The 13292-nt window shown below is 51.7% G+C and overlaps 8 non-coding genes across 8 annotated transcripts; all 8 read left to right on the top strand.

The window, feature by feature from the left end:
• Positions 1 to 463: 463 nt before the first annotated feature.
• LOC140475865 (5S ribosomal RNA) lies at positions 464 to 582 on the top strand. Its single transcript, XR_011960350.1, has one exon. It is a non-coding gene; the product is annotated as a 5S ribosomal RNA (ribosomal RNA).
• A 1507-nt stretch (positions 583 to 2089) lies between these two features.
• LOC140473747 (5S ribosomal RNA) lies at positions 2090 to 2208 on the top strand. Its single transcript, XR_011958586.1, has one exon. It is a non-coding gene; the product is annotated as a 5S ribosomal RNA (ribosomal RNA).
• Positions 2209 to 3715: 1507 nt separating this feature from the next.
• On the top strand, positions 3716 to 3834 carry LOC140471164 (5S ribosomal RNA). Its single transcript, XR_011956875.1, has one exon. It is a non-coding gene; the product is annotated as a 5S ribosomal RNA (ribosomal RNA).
• Positions 3835 to 5341: 1507 nt separating this feature from the next.
• LOC140471158 (5S ribosomal RNA) lies at positions 5342 to 5460 on the top strand. Its single transcript, XR_011956874.1, has one exon. It is a non-coding gene; the product is annotated as a 5S ribosomal RNA (ribosomal RNA).
• A 1507-nt stretch (positions 5461 to 6967) lies between these two features.
• Positions 6968 to 7086, top strand: LOC140469326 (5S ribosomal RNA). The gene has a single exon (XR_011956066.1). It is a non-coding gene; the product is annotated as a 5S ribosomal RNA (ribosomal RNA).
• Positions 7087 to 8601: 1515 nt separating this feature from the next.
• LOC140470462 (5S ribosomal RNA) lies at positions 8602 to 8720 on the top strand. The gene has a single exon (XR_011956488.1). It is a non-coding gene; the product is annotated as a 5S ribosomal RNA (ribosomal RNA).
• A 1520-nt stretch (positions 8721 to 10240) lies between these two features.
• On the top strand, positions 10241 to 10359 carry LOC140469628 (5S ribosomal RNA). The gene has a single exon (XR_011956180.1). It is a non-coding gene; the product is annotated as a 5S ribosomal RNA (ribosomal RNA).
• Positions 10360 to 11874: 1515 nt separating this feature from the next.
• Positions 11875 to 11993, top strand: LOC140469623 (5S ribosomal RNA). The gene has a single exon (XR_011956179.1). It is a non-coding gene; the product is annotated as a 5S ribosomal RNA (ribosomal RNA).
• Positions 11994 to 13292: the final 1299 nt, after the last annotated feature.

Below are 13292 nucleotides of genomic sequence, written 5' to 3'. Positions count from 1 at the left end.
CAGGTCACCCGGTAATCTCCTAACATCCTCATCACATTTCACCCTGCCACCCAGCTCAGTATCATCAGCAAATTTGCTAATGTTATTGCTAATAGCATCTTCTATATCATGAACATATATTGTAAAAAGCTGCGGTCCCAGTACTGATCCCTGCGGTACCCCACAGGTCACTGCCTGCCATTCCGAAATGGAGGCGTGGAGGAGTGTGGAAGGATGAGAGAATGCAGGCTGCAGCCCTATGAAGCAGGGGGAGGTCTTGCAGTCGGCCTGTGTGGGGATGTGGGAGACGACAGGAGCCTGGTGGGCAAGGGCTAGCTGGAGGGAGGGAGGGAAGCACGCACGGAGGAGGAAGAGCAAAGAGAAAAGAGAGAAAAAAAAACCAAAGGGGATCAAGAGAAAGAGCAGCAAAGAAAATGTGGCTGGCCAGCACGCCTTGAAGTGGGGAGAAAAGGCAGGGGCCAGCGCCTACGGCCATACTAGTCTGAAAACGCCTGATCTCGTCTGATCTCGGAAGCTAAGCAGACTCAGGCCTGGTTAGTACTTGGATGGGAGACCGCCTGGGAATACCAGGTGCAGTAGGCTTTTTCCGCCAGCAGGGGCTGCTCAAGTCACCCCTCTGCACTCGTGTTGGGCCACGCACGCAATGCAGCGACAGGTTATTTTTGCTGCCGCTGCAGGCAGGAGACAGGGAGGGGAGGAGAGCGGAGCGCTGCCAAAATCAGCAAGAAAGAGGGAAAGAAAGGGATTGGGGCTGCACGCTGTCTGCGGCTGGCAGTCAGGAAAGGAGGGCAATAGACAATAGGTGCAGGAGTTGGCCATTCTGCCCTTGGAGCCTGCACCACCATTCAATATGATCATGGCTGATCATCCTTAATCAGTATCCTGTTCCTGCCTTATCTCCATAAGCCTTGATTCCAATATCCTTGAGAGCTCTGTCCAACTCTTTCTTCAATGAATCCAGAGACTGGGCCTCCACTGCCCTCTGGGGCAGAGCATTCCACACAGCCACCACTCTCTGGGTGAAGACGTTTCTCCTCATCTCTGTCCTAAACGGTCTACCCCGTATTTTTAAGCTGTGTCCTCTGTTTCGGCACTCACGTTTCCTGCCGCCAGAGTGTCCAATCCTTTGATAATCTTATATGTCTCAACCAGATCCCCTCTCAGTCTTCTAAACTCAAGGGTACACGAGCCCAGTCGCTCCAGTCTTTCAGTGTAAGGTAATCCCGCCATTCCAGGAATTGACCTCGTCAACCTACGCTGCACTCCCTCAATAGCCGGAATGTCTCTCCTCAAATTTGGAGACCAGAACTGCACACAGTACTCCAGGTGTGGTCTCACCAGGGCCCTGTACACCTGCAGAAGAACCTCTTTGCTTCTGTACTCGATCCCTCTTGTTATGAAGGCCAGCATGCTATTAGCCTTCTTCACTACCTGCTGTACCTGCATGCTTACCTTCATTGAGTGGTGTACAAGAACCCCCAGATCTCTCGGTACTGTCCCTTGACCGAAATTGATTCCATTTAGGTAGTAATCTGCCTTCCTGTTCTTGCCACCAAAGTGGATAAGCATCCATTTATCCACATTAAAGTGCATCTGCCATGCATCTGACCACTCACCTAACTTGTCCAGGTCACCCGGTAATCTCCTAACATCCTCATCACATTTCACCCTGCCACCCAGCTCAGTATCATCAGCAAATTTGCTAATGTTATTGCTAATAGCATCTTCTATATCATGAACATATATTGTAAAAAGCTGCGGTCCCAGTACTGATCCCTGCGGTACCCCACTGGTCACTGCCTGCCATTCCGAAATGGAGGCGTGGAGGAGTGTGGAAGGATGAGAGAATGCAGGCTGCAGCCCTATGAAGCAGGGGGAGGTCTTGCAGTCGGCCTGTGTGGGGATGTGGGAGACGACAGGAGCCTGGTGGGCAAGGGCTAGCTGGAGGGAGGGAGGGAAGCACGCACGGAGGAGGAAGAGCAAAGAGAAAAGAGAGAAAAAAAAAACAAAGGGGATCAAGAGAAAGAGCAGCAAAGAAAATGTGGCTGGCCAGCACGCCTTGAAGTGGGGAGAAAAGGCAGGGGCCAGCGCCTACGGCCATACTAGTCTGAAAACGCCCGATCTCGTCTGATCTCGGAAGCTAAGCAGACTCAGGCCTGGTTAGTACTTGGATGGGAGACCGCCTGGGAATACCAGGTGCAGTAGGCTTTTTCCGCCAGCAGGGGCTGCTCAAGTCACCCCTCTGCACTCGTGTTGGGCCACGCACGCAATGCAGCGACAGGTTATTTTTGCTGCCGCTGCAGGCAGGAGACAGGGAGGGGAGGAGAGCGGAGCGCTGCCAAAGTCAGCAAGAAAGAGGGAAAGAAAGGGATTGGGGCTGCACGCTGTCTGCGGCTGGCAGTCAGGAAAGGAGGGCAATAGACAATAGGTGCAGGAGTTGGCCATTCTGCCCTTGGAGCCTGCACCACCATTCAATATGATCATGGCTGATCATCCTTAATCAGTATCCTGTTCCTGCCTTATCTCCATAAGCCTTGATTCCACTATCCTTGAGAGCTCTGTCCAACTCTTTCTTCAATGAATCCAGAGACTGGGCCTCCACTGCCCTCTGGGGCAGAGCATTCCACACAGCCACCACTCTCTGGGTGAAGACGTTTCTCCTCATCTCTGTCCTAAACGGTCTACCCCGTATTTTTAAGCTGTGTCCTCTGTTTCGGCACTCACGTTTCCTGCCGCCAGAGTGTCCAATCCTTTGATAATCTTATATGTCTCAACCAGATCCCCTCTCAGTCTTCTAAACTCAAGGGTACACGAGCCCAGTCGCTCCAGTCTTTCAGTGTAAGGTAATCCCGCCATTCCAGGAATTGACCTCGTCAACCTACGCTGCACTCCCTCAATAGCCGGAATGTCTCTCCTCAAATTTGGAGACCAGAACTGCACACAGTACTCCAGGTGTGGTCTCACCAGGGCCCTGTACACCTGCAGAAGAACCTCTTTGCTTCTGTACTCGATCCCTCTTGTTATGAAGGCCAGCATGCTATTAGCCTTCTTCACTACCTGCTGTACCTGCATGCTTACCTTCATTGAGTGGTGTACAAGAACCCCCAGATCTCTCGGTACTGTCCCTTGACCGAAATTGATTCCATTTAGGTAGTAATCTGCCTTCGTGTTCTTGCCACCAAAGTGGATAAGCATCCATTTATCCACATTAAAGTGCATCTGCCATGCATCTGACCACTCACCTAACTTGTCCAGGTCACCCGGTAATCTCCTAACATCCTCATCACATTTCACCCTGCCACCCAGCTCAGTATCATCAGCAAATTTGCTAATGTTATTGCGATTAGCATCTTCTATATCATGAACATATATTGTAAAAAGCTGCGGTCCCAGTACTGATCCCTGCGGTACCCCACAGGTCACTGCCTGCCATTCCGAAATGGAGGCGTGGAGGAGTGTGGAAGGATGAGAGAATGCAGGCTGCAGCCCTATGAAGCAGGGGGAGGTCTTGCAGTCGGCCTGTGTGGGGATGTGGGAGACGACAGGAGCCTGGTGGGCAAGGGCTAGCTGGAGGGAGGGAGGGAAGCACGCACGGAGGAGGAAGAGCAAAGAGAAAAGAGAGAAAAAAAAACCAAAGGGGATCAAGAGAAAGAGCAGCAAAGAAAATGTGGCTGGCCAGCACGCCTTGAAGTGGGGAGAAAAGGCAGGGGCCAGCGCCTACGGCCATACTAGTCTGAAAACGTCTGATCTCGTCTGATCTCGGAAGCTAAGCAGACTCAGGCCTGGTTAGTACTTGGATGGGAGACCGCCTTGGAATACCAGGTGCAGTTGGCTTTTTCCGCCAGCAGGGGCTGCTCAAGTCACCCCTCTGCACTCGTGTTGGGCCACGCACGCAATGCAGCGACAGGTTATTTTTGCTGCCGCTGCAGGCAGGAGACAGGGAGGGGAGGAGAGCGGAGCGCTGCCAAAATCAGCAAGAAAGAGGGAAAGAAAGGGATTGGGGCTGCACGCTGTCTGCGGCTGGCAGTCAGGAAAGGAGGGCAATAGACAATAGGTGCAGGAGTTGGCCATTCTGCCCTTGGAGCCTGCACCACCATTCAATATGATCATGGCTGATCATCCTTAATCAGTATCCTGTTCCTGCCTTATCTCCATAAGCCTTGATTCCACTATCCTTGAGAGCTCTGTCCAACTCTTTCTTCAATGAATCCAGAGACTGGGCCTCCACTGCCCTCTGGGGCAGAGCATTCCACACAGCCACCACTCTCTGGGTGAAGACGTTTCTCCTCATCTCTGTCCTAAACGGTCTACCCTGTATTTTTAAGCTGTGTCCTCTGTTTCGGCACTCACGTTTCCTGCCGCCAGAGTGTCCAATCCTTTGATAATCTTATATGTCTCAACCAGATCCCCTCTCAGTCTTCTAAACTCAAGGGTACACGAGCCCAGTCGCTCCAGTCTTTCAGTGTAAGGTAATCCCGCCATTCCAGGAATTGACCTCGTCAACCTACGCTGCACTCCCTCAATAGCCGGAATGTCTCTCCTCAAATTTGGAGACCAGAACTGCACACAGTACTCCAGGTGTGGTCTCACCAGGGCCCTGTACACCTGCAGAAGAACCTCTTTGCTTCTGTACTCGATCCCTCTTGTTATGAAGGCCAGCATGCTATTAGCCTTCTTCACTACCTGCTGTACCTGCATGCTTACCTTCATTGAGTGGTGTACAAGAACCCCCAGATCTCTCGGTACTGTCCCTTGACCGAAATTGATTCCATTTAGGTAGTAATCTGCCTTCGTGTTCTTGCCACCAAAGTGGATAAGCATCCATTTATCCACATTAAAGTGCATCTGCCATGCATCTGACCACTCACCTAACTTGTCCAGGTCACCCGGTAATCTCCTAACATCCTCATCACATTTCACCCTGCCACCCAGCTCAGTATCATCAGCAAATTTGCTAATGTTATTGCGATTAGCATCTTCTATATCATGAACATATATTGTAAAAAGCTGCGGTCCCAGTACTGATCCCTGCGGTACCCCACAGGTCACTGCCTGCCATTCCGAAATGGAGGCGTGGAGGAGTGTGGAAGGATGAGAGAATGCAGGCTGCAGCCCTATGAAGCAGGGGGAGGTCTTGCAGTCGGCCTGTGTGGGGATGTGGGAGACGACAGGAGCCTGGTGGGCAAGGGCTAGCTGGAGGGAGGGAGGGAAGCACGCACGGAGGAGGAAGAGCAAAGAGAAAAGAGAGAAAAAAAAACCAAAGGGGATCAAGAGAAAGAGCAGCAAAGAAAATGTGGCTGGCCAGCACGCCTTGAAGTGGGGAGAAAAGGCAGGGGCCAGCGCCTACGGCCATACTAGTCTGAAAACGTCTGATCTCGTCTGATCTCGGAAGCTAAGCAGACTCAGGCCTGGTTAGTACTTGGATGGGAGACCGCCTTGGAATACCAGGTGCAGTTGGCTTTTTCCGCCAGCAGGGGCTGCTCAAGTCACCCCTCTGCACTCGTGTTGGGCCACGCACGCAATGCAGCGACAGGTTATTTTTGCTGCCGCTGCAGGCAGGAGACAGGGAGGGGAGGAGAGCGGAGCGCTGCCAAAATCAGCAAGAAAGAGGGAAAGAAAGGGATTGGGGCTGCACGCTGTCTGCGGCTGGCAGTCAGGAAAGGAGGGCAATAGACAATAGGTGCAGGAGTTGGCCATTCTGCCCTTGGAGCCTGCACCACCATTCAATATGATCATGGCTGATCATCCTTAATCAGTATCCTGTTCCTGCCTTATCTCCATAAGCCTTGATTCCACTATCCTTGAGAGCTCTGTCCAACTCTTTCTTCAATGAATCCAGAGACTGGGCCTCCACTGCCCTCTGGGGCAGAGCATTCCACACAGCCACCACTCTCTGGGTGAAGACGTTTCTCCTCATCTCTGTCCTAAACGGTCTACCCTGTATTTTTAAGCTGTGTCCTCTGTTTCGGCACTCACGTTTCCTGCCGCCAGAGTGTCCAATCCTTTGATAATCTTATATGTCTCAACCAGATCCCCTCTCAGTCTTCTAAACTCAAGGGTACACGAGCCCAGTCGCTCCAGTCTTTCAGTGTAAGGTAATCCCGCCATTCCAGGAATTGACCTCGTCAACCTACGCTGCACTCCCTCAATAGCCGGAATGTCTCTCCTCAAATTTGGAGACCAGAACTGCACACAGTACTCCAGGTGTGGTCTCACCAGGGCCCTGTACACCTGCAGAAGAACCTCTTTGCTTCTGTACTCGATCCCTCTTGTTATGAAGGCCAGCATGCTATTAGCCTTCTTCACTACCTGCTGTACCTGCATGCTTACCTTCATTGAGTGGTGTACAAGAACCCCCAGATCTCTCGGTACTGTCCCTTGACCGAAATTGATTCCATTTAGGTAGTAATCTGCCTTCGTGTTCTTGCCACCAAAGTGGATAAGCATCCATTTATCCACATTAAAGTGCATCTGCCATGCATCTGACCACTCACCTAACTTGTCCAGGTCACCCGGTAATCTCCTAACATCCTCATCACATTTCACCCTGCCACCCAGCTCAGTATCATCAGCAAATTTGCTAATGTTATTGCTAATAGCATCTTCTATATCATGAACATATATTGTAAAAAGCTGCGGTCCCAGTACTGATCCCTGCGGTACCCCACAGGTCACTGCCTGCCATTCCGAAATGGAGGCGTGGAGGAGTGTGGAAGGATGAGAGAATGCAGGCTGCAGCCCTATGAAGCAGGGGGAGGTCTTGCAGTCGGCCTGTGTGGGGATGTGGGAGACGACAGGAGCCTGGTGGGCAAGGGCTAGCTGGAGGGAGGGAGGGAAGCACGCACGGAGGAGGAAGAGCAAAGAGAAAAGAGAGAAAAAAAAAACAAAGGGGATCAAGAGAAAGAGCAGCAAAGAAAATGTGGCTGGCCAGCACGCCTTGAAGTGGGGAGAAAAGGCAGGGGCCAGCGCCTTCGGCCATACTAGTCTGAAAACGCCTGATCTCGTCTGATCTCGGAAGCTAAGCAGACTCAGGCCTGGTTAGTACTTGGATGGGAGACCGCCTGGGAATACCAGGTGCAGTAGGCTTTTTCCGCCAGCAGGGGCTGCTCAAGTCACCCCTCTGCACTCGTGTTGGGCCACGCACGCAATGCAGCGACAGGTTATTTTTGCTGCCGCTGCAGGCAGGAGACAGGGAGGGGAGGAGAGCGGAGCGCTGCCAAAATCAGCAAGAAAGAGGGAAAGAAAGGGATTGGGGCTGCACGCTGTCTGCGGCTGGCAGTCAGGAAAGGAGGGCAATAGACAATAGGTGCAGGAGTTGGCCATTCTGCCCTTGGAGCCTGCACCACCATTCAATATGATCATGGCTGATCATCCTTAATCAGTATCCTGTTCCTGCCTTATCTCCATAAGCCTTGATTCCACTATCCTTGAGAGCTCTGTCCAACTCTTTCTTCAATGAATCCAGAGACTGGGCCTCCACTGCCCTCTGGGGCAGAGCATTCCACACAGCCACCACTCTCTGGGTGAAGACGTTTCTCCTCATCTCTGTCCTAAACGGTCTACCCCGTATTTTTAAGCTGTGTCCTCTGTTTCGGCACTCACGTTTCCTGCCGCCAGAGTGTCCAATCCTTTGATAATCTTATATGTCTCAACCAGATCCCCTCTCAGTCTTCTAAACTCAAGGGTACACGAGCCCAGTCGCTCCAGTCTTTCAGTGTAAGGTAATCCCGCCATTCCAGGAATTGACCTCGTCAACCTACGCTGCACTCCCTCAATAGCCGGAATGTCTCTCCTCAAATTTGGAGACCAGAACTGCACACAGTACTCCAGGTGTGGTCTCACCAGGGCCCTGTACACCTGCAGAAGAACCTCTTTGCTTCTGTACTCGATCCCTCTTGTTATGAAGGCCAGCATGCTATTAGCCTTCTTCACTACCTGCTGTACCTGCATGCTTACCTTCATTGAGTGGTGTACAAGAACCCCCAGATCTCTCGGTACTGTCCCTTGACCGAAATTGATTCCATTTAGGTAGTAATCTGCCTTCGTGTTCTTGCCACCAAAGTGGATAAGCATCCATTTATCCACATTAAAGTGCATCTGCCATGCATCTGACCACTCACCTAACTTGTCCAGGTCACCCGGTAATCTCCTAACATCCTCATCACATTTCACCCTGCCACCCAGCTCAGTATCATCAGCAAATTTGCTAATGTTATTGCTAATAGCATCTTCTATATCATGAACATATATTGTAAAAAGCTGCGGTCCCAGTACTGATCCCTGCGGTACCCCACAGGTCACTGCCTGCCATTCCGAAATGGAGGCGTGGAGGAGTGTGGAAGGATGAGAGAATGCAGGCTGCAGCCCTATGAAGCAGGGGGAGGTCTTGCAGTCGGCCTGTGTGGGGATGTGGGAGACGACAGGAGCCTGGTGGGCAAGGGCTAGCTGGAGGGAGGGAGGGAGGGAGGGAAGCACGCACGGAGGAGGAAGAGCAAAGAGAAAAGAGAGAAAAAAAAACCAAAGGGGATCAAGAGAAAGAGCAGCAAAGAAAATGTGGCTGGCCAGCACGCCTTGAAGTGGGGAGAAAAGGCAGGGGCCAGCGCCTTCGGCCATACTAGTCTGAAAACGCCCAATCTCGTCTGATCTCGGAAGCTAAGCAGACTCAGGCCTGGTTAGTACTTGGATGGGAGACCGCCTGGGAATACCAGGTGCAGTAGGCTTTTTCCGCCAGCAGGGGCTGCTCAAGTCACCCCTCTGCACTCGTGTTGGGCCACGCACGCAATGCAGCGACAGGTTATTTTTGCTGCCGCTGCAGGCAGGAGACAGGGAGGGGAGGAGAGCGGAGCGCTGCCAAAATCAGCAAGAAAGAGGGAAAGAAAGGGATTGGGGCTGCACGCTGTCTGCGGCTGGCAGTCAGGAAAGGAGGACAATAGACAATAGGTGCAGGAGTTGGCCATTCTGCCCTTGGAGCCTGCACCACCATTCAATATGATCATGGCTGATCATCCTTAATCAGTATCCTGTTCCTGCCTTATCTCCATAAGCCTTGATTCCACTATCCTTGAGAGCTCTGTCCAACTCTTTCTTCAATGAATCCAGAGACTGGGCCTCCACTGCCCTCTGGGGCAGAGCATTCCACACAGCCACCACTCTCTGGGTGAAGACGTTTCTCCTCATCTCTGTCCTAAACGGTCTACCCCGTATTTTTAAGCTGTGTCCTCTGTTTCGGCACTCACGTTTCCTGCCGCCAGAGTGTCCAATCCTTTGATAATCTTATATGTCTCAACCAGATCCCCTCTCAGTCTTCTAAACTCAAGGGTACACGAGCCCAGTCGCTCCAGTCTTTCAGTGTAAGGTAATCCCGCCATTCCAGGAATTGACCTCGTCAACCTACGCTGCACTCCCTCAATAGCCGGAATGTCTCTCCTCAAATTTGGAGACCAGAACTGCACACAGTACTCCAGGTGTGGTCTCACCAGGGCCCTGTACACCTGCAGAAGAACCTCTTTGCTTCTGTACTCGATCCCTCTTGTTATGAAGGCCAGCATGCTATTAGCCTTCTTCACTACCTGCTGTACCTGCATGCTTACCTTCATTGAGTGGTGTACAAGAACCCCCAGATCTCTCGGTACTGTCCCTTGACCGAAATTGATTCCATTTAGGTAGTAATCTGCCTTCCTGTTCTTGCCACCAAAGTGGATAAGCATCCATTTATCCACATTAAAGTGCATCTGCCATGCATCTGACCACTCACCTAACTTGTCCAGGTCACCCGGTAATCTCCTAACATCCTCATCACATTTCACCCTGCCACCCAGCTCAGTATCATCAGCAAATTTGCTAATGTTATTGCTAATAGCATCTTCTATATCATGAACATATATTGTAAAAAGCTGCGGTCCCAGTACTGATCCCTGCGGTACCCCACTGGTCACTGCCTGCCATTCCGAAATGGAGGCGTGGAGGAGTGTGGAAGGATGAGAGAATGCAGGCTGCAGCCCTATGAAGCAGGGGGAGGTCTTGCAGTCGGCCTGTGTGGGGATGTGGGAGACGACAGGAGCCTGGTGGGCAAGGGCTAGCTGGAGGGAGGGAGGGAAGCACACACGGAGGAGGAAGAGCAAAGAGAAAAGAGAGAAAAAAAAAACAAAGGGGATCAAGAGAAAGAGCAGCAAAGAAAATGTGGCTGGCCAGCACGCCTTGAAGTGGGGAGAAAAGGCAGGGGCCAGCGCCTACGGCCAGCGCCTACGGCCATACTAGTCTGAAAACGCCTGATCTTGTCTGATCTCGGAAGCTAAGCAGACTCAGGCCTGGTTAGTACTTGGATGGGAGACCGCCTGGGAATACCAGGTGCAGTAGGCTTTTTCCGCCAGCAGGGGCTGCTCAAGTCACCCCTCTGCACTCGTGTTGGGCCACGCACGCAATGCAGCGACAGGTTATTTTTGCTGCCGCTGCAGGCAGGAGACAGGGAGGGGAGGAGAGCGGAGCGCTGCCAAAATCAGCAAGAAAGAGGGAAAGAAAGGGATTGGGGCTGCACGCTGTCTGCGGCTGGCAGTCAGGAAAGGAGGGCAATAGACAATAGGTGCAGGAGTTGGCCATTCTGCCCTTGGAGCCTGCACCACCATTCAATATGATCATGGCTGATCATCCTTAATCAGTATCCTGTTCCTGCCTTATCTCCATAAGCCTTGATTCCACTATCCTTGAGAGCTCTGTCCAACTCTTTCTTCAATGAATCCAGAGACTGGGCCTCCACTGCCCTCTGGGGCAGAGCATTCCACACAGCCACCACTCTCTGGGTGAAGACGTTTCTCCTCATCTCTGTCCTAAACGGTCTACCCCGTATTTTTAAGCTGTGTCCTCTGTTTCGGCACTCACGTTTCCTGCCGCCAGAGTGTCCAATCCTTTGATAATCTTATATGTCTCAACCAGATCCCCTCTCAGTCTTCTAAACTCAAGGGTACACGAGCCCAGTCGCTCCAGTCTTTCAGTGTAAGGTAATCCCGCCATTCCAGGAATTGACCTCGTCAACCTACGCTGCACTCCCTCAATAGCCGGAATGTCTCTCCTCAAATTTGGAGACCAGAACTGCACACAGTACTCCAGGTGTGGTCTCACCAGGGCCCTGTACACCTGCAGAAGAACCTCTTTGCTTCTGTACTCGATCCCTCTTGTTATGAAGGCCAGCATGCTATTAGCCTTCTTCACTACCTGCTGTACCTGCATGCTTACCTTCATTGAGTGGTGTACAAGAACCCCCAGATCTCTCGGTACTGTCCCTTGACCGAAATTGATTCCATTTAGGTAGTAATCTGCCTTCGTGTTCTTGCCACCAAAGTGGATAAGCATCCATTTATCCACATTAAAGTGCATCTGCCATGCATCTGACCACTCACCTAACTTGTCCAGGTCACCCGGTAATCTCCTAACATCCTCATCACATTTCGCCCTGCCACCCAGCTCAGTATCATCAGCAAATTTGCTAATGTTATTGCTAATAGCATCTTCTATATCATGAACATATATTGTAAAAAGCTGCGGTCCCAGTACTGATCCCTGCGGTACCCCACAGGTCACTGCCTGCCATTCCGAAATGGAGGCGTGGAGGAGTGTGGAAGGATGAGAGAATGCAGGCTGCAGCCCTATGAAGCAGGGGGAGGTCTTGCAGTCGGCCTGTGTGGGGATGTGGGAGACGACAGGAGCCTGGTGGGCAAGGGCTAGCTGGAGGGAGGGAGGGAGGGAGGGAAGCACGCACGGAGGAGGAAGAGCAAAGAGAAAAGAGAGAAAAAAAAACCAAAGGGGATCAAGAGAAAGAGCAGCAAAGAAAATGTGGCTGGCCAGCACGCCTTGAAGTGGGGAGAAAAGGCAGGGGCCAGCGCCTACGGCCATACTAGTCTGAAAACGCCTGATCTTGTCTGATCTCGGAAGCTAAGCAGACTCAGGCCTGGTTAGTACTTGGATGGGAGACCGCCTGGGAATACCAGGTGCAGTAGGCTTTTTCCGCCAGCAGGGGCTGCTCAAGTCACCCCTCTGCACTCGTGTTGGGCCACGCACGCAATGCAGCGACAGGTTATTTTTGCTGCCGCTGCAGGCAGGAGACAGGGAGGGGAGGAGAGCGGAGCGCTGCCAAAATCAGCAAGAAAGAGGGAAAGAAAGGGATTGGGGCTGCACGCTGTCTGCGGCTGGCAGTCAGGAAAGGAGGACAATAGACAATAGGTGCAGGAGTTGGCCATTCTGCCCTTGGAGCCTGCACCACCATTCAATATGATCATGGCTGATCATCCTTAATCAGTATCCTGTTCCTGCCTTATCTCCATAAGCCTTGATTCCACTATCCTTGAGAGCTCTGTCCAACTCTTTCTTCAATGAATCCAGAGACTGGGCCTCCACTGCCCTCTGGGGCAGAGCATTCCACACAGCCACCACTCTCTGGGTGAAGACGTTTCTCCTCATCTCTGTCCTAAACGGTCTACCCCGTATTTTTAAGCTGTGTCCTCTGTTTCGGCACTCACGTTTCCTGCCGCCAGAGTGTCCAATCCTTTGATAATCTTATATGTCTCAACCAGATCCCCTCTCAGTCTTCTAAACTCAAGGGTACACGAGCCCAGTCGCTCCAGTCTTTCAGTGTAAGGTAATCCCGCCATTCCAGGAATTGACCTCGTCAACCTACGCTGCACTCCCTCAATAGCCGGAATGTCTCTCCTCAAATTTGGAGACCAGAACTGCACACAGTACTCCAGGTGTGGTCTCACCAGGGCCCTGTACACCTGCAGAAGAACCTCTTTGCTTCTGTACTCGATCCCTCTTGTTATGAAGGCCAGCATGCTATTAGCCTTCTTCACTACCTGCTGTACCTGCATGCTTACCTTCATTGAGTGGTGTACAAGAACCCCCAGATCTCTCGGTACTGTCCCTTGACCGAAATTGATTCCATTTAGGTAGTAATCTGCCTTCCTGTTCTTGCCACCAAAGTGGATAAGCATCCATTTATCCACATTAAAGTGCATCTGCCATGCATCTGACCACTCACCTAACTTGTCCAGGTCACCCGGTAATCTCCTAACATCCTCATCACATTTCACCCTGCCACCCAGCTCAGTATCATCAGCAAATTTGCTAATGTTATTGCTAATAGCATCTTCTATATCATGAACATATATTGTAAAAAGCTGCGGTCCCAGTACTGATCCCTGCGGTACCCCACAGGTCACTGCCTGCCATTCCGAAATGGAGGCGTGGAGGAGTGTGGAAGGATGAGAGAATGCAGGCTGCAGCCCTATGAAGCAGGGGGAGGT

This window comes from Chiloscyllium punctatum, chromosome 3, assembly GCF_047496795.1.
Source record: "Chiloscyllium punctatum isolate Juve2018m chromosome 3, sChiPun1.3, whole genome shotgun sequence".
Lineage (NCBI taxonomy): Eukaryota > Metazoa > Chordata > Chondrichthyes > Orectolobiformes > Hemiscylliidae > Chiloscyllium > Chiloscyllium punctatum.
Note: the sequence above shows the minus strand (reverse complement) of the source record. Positions and strands in the feature narration are given on the sequence as shown.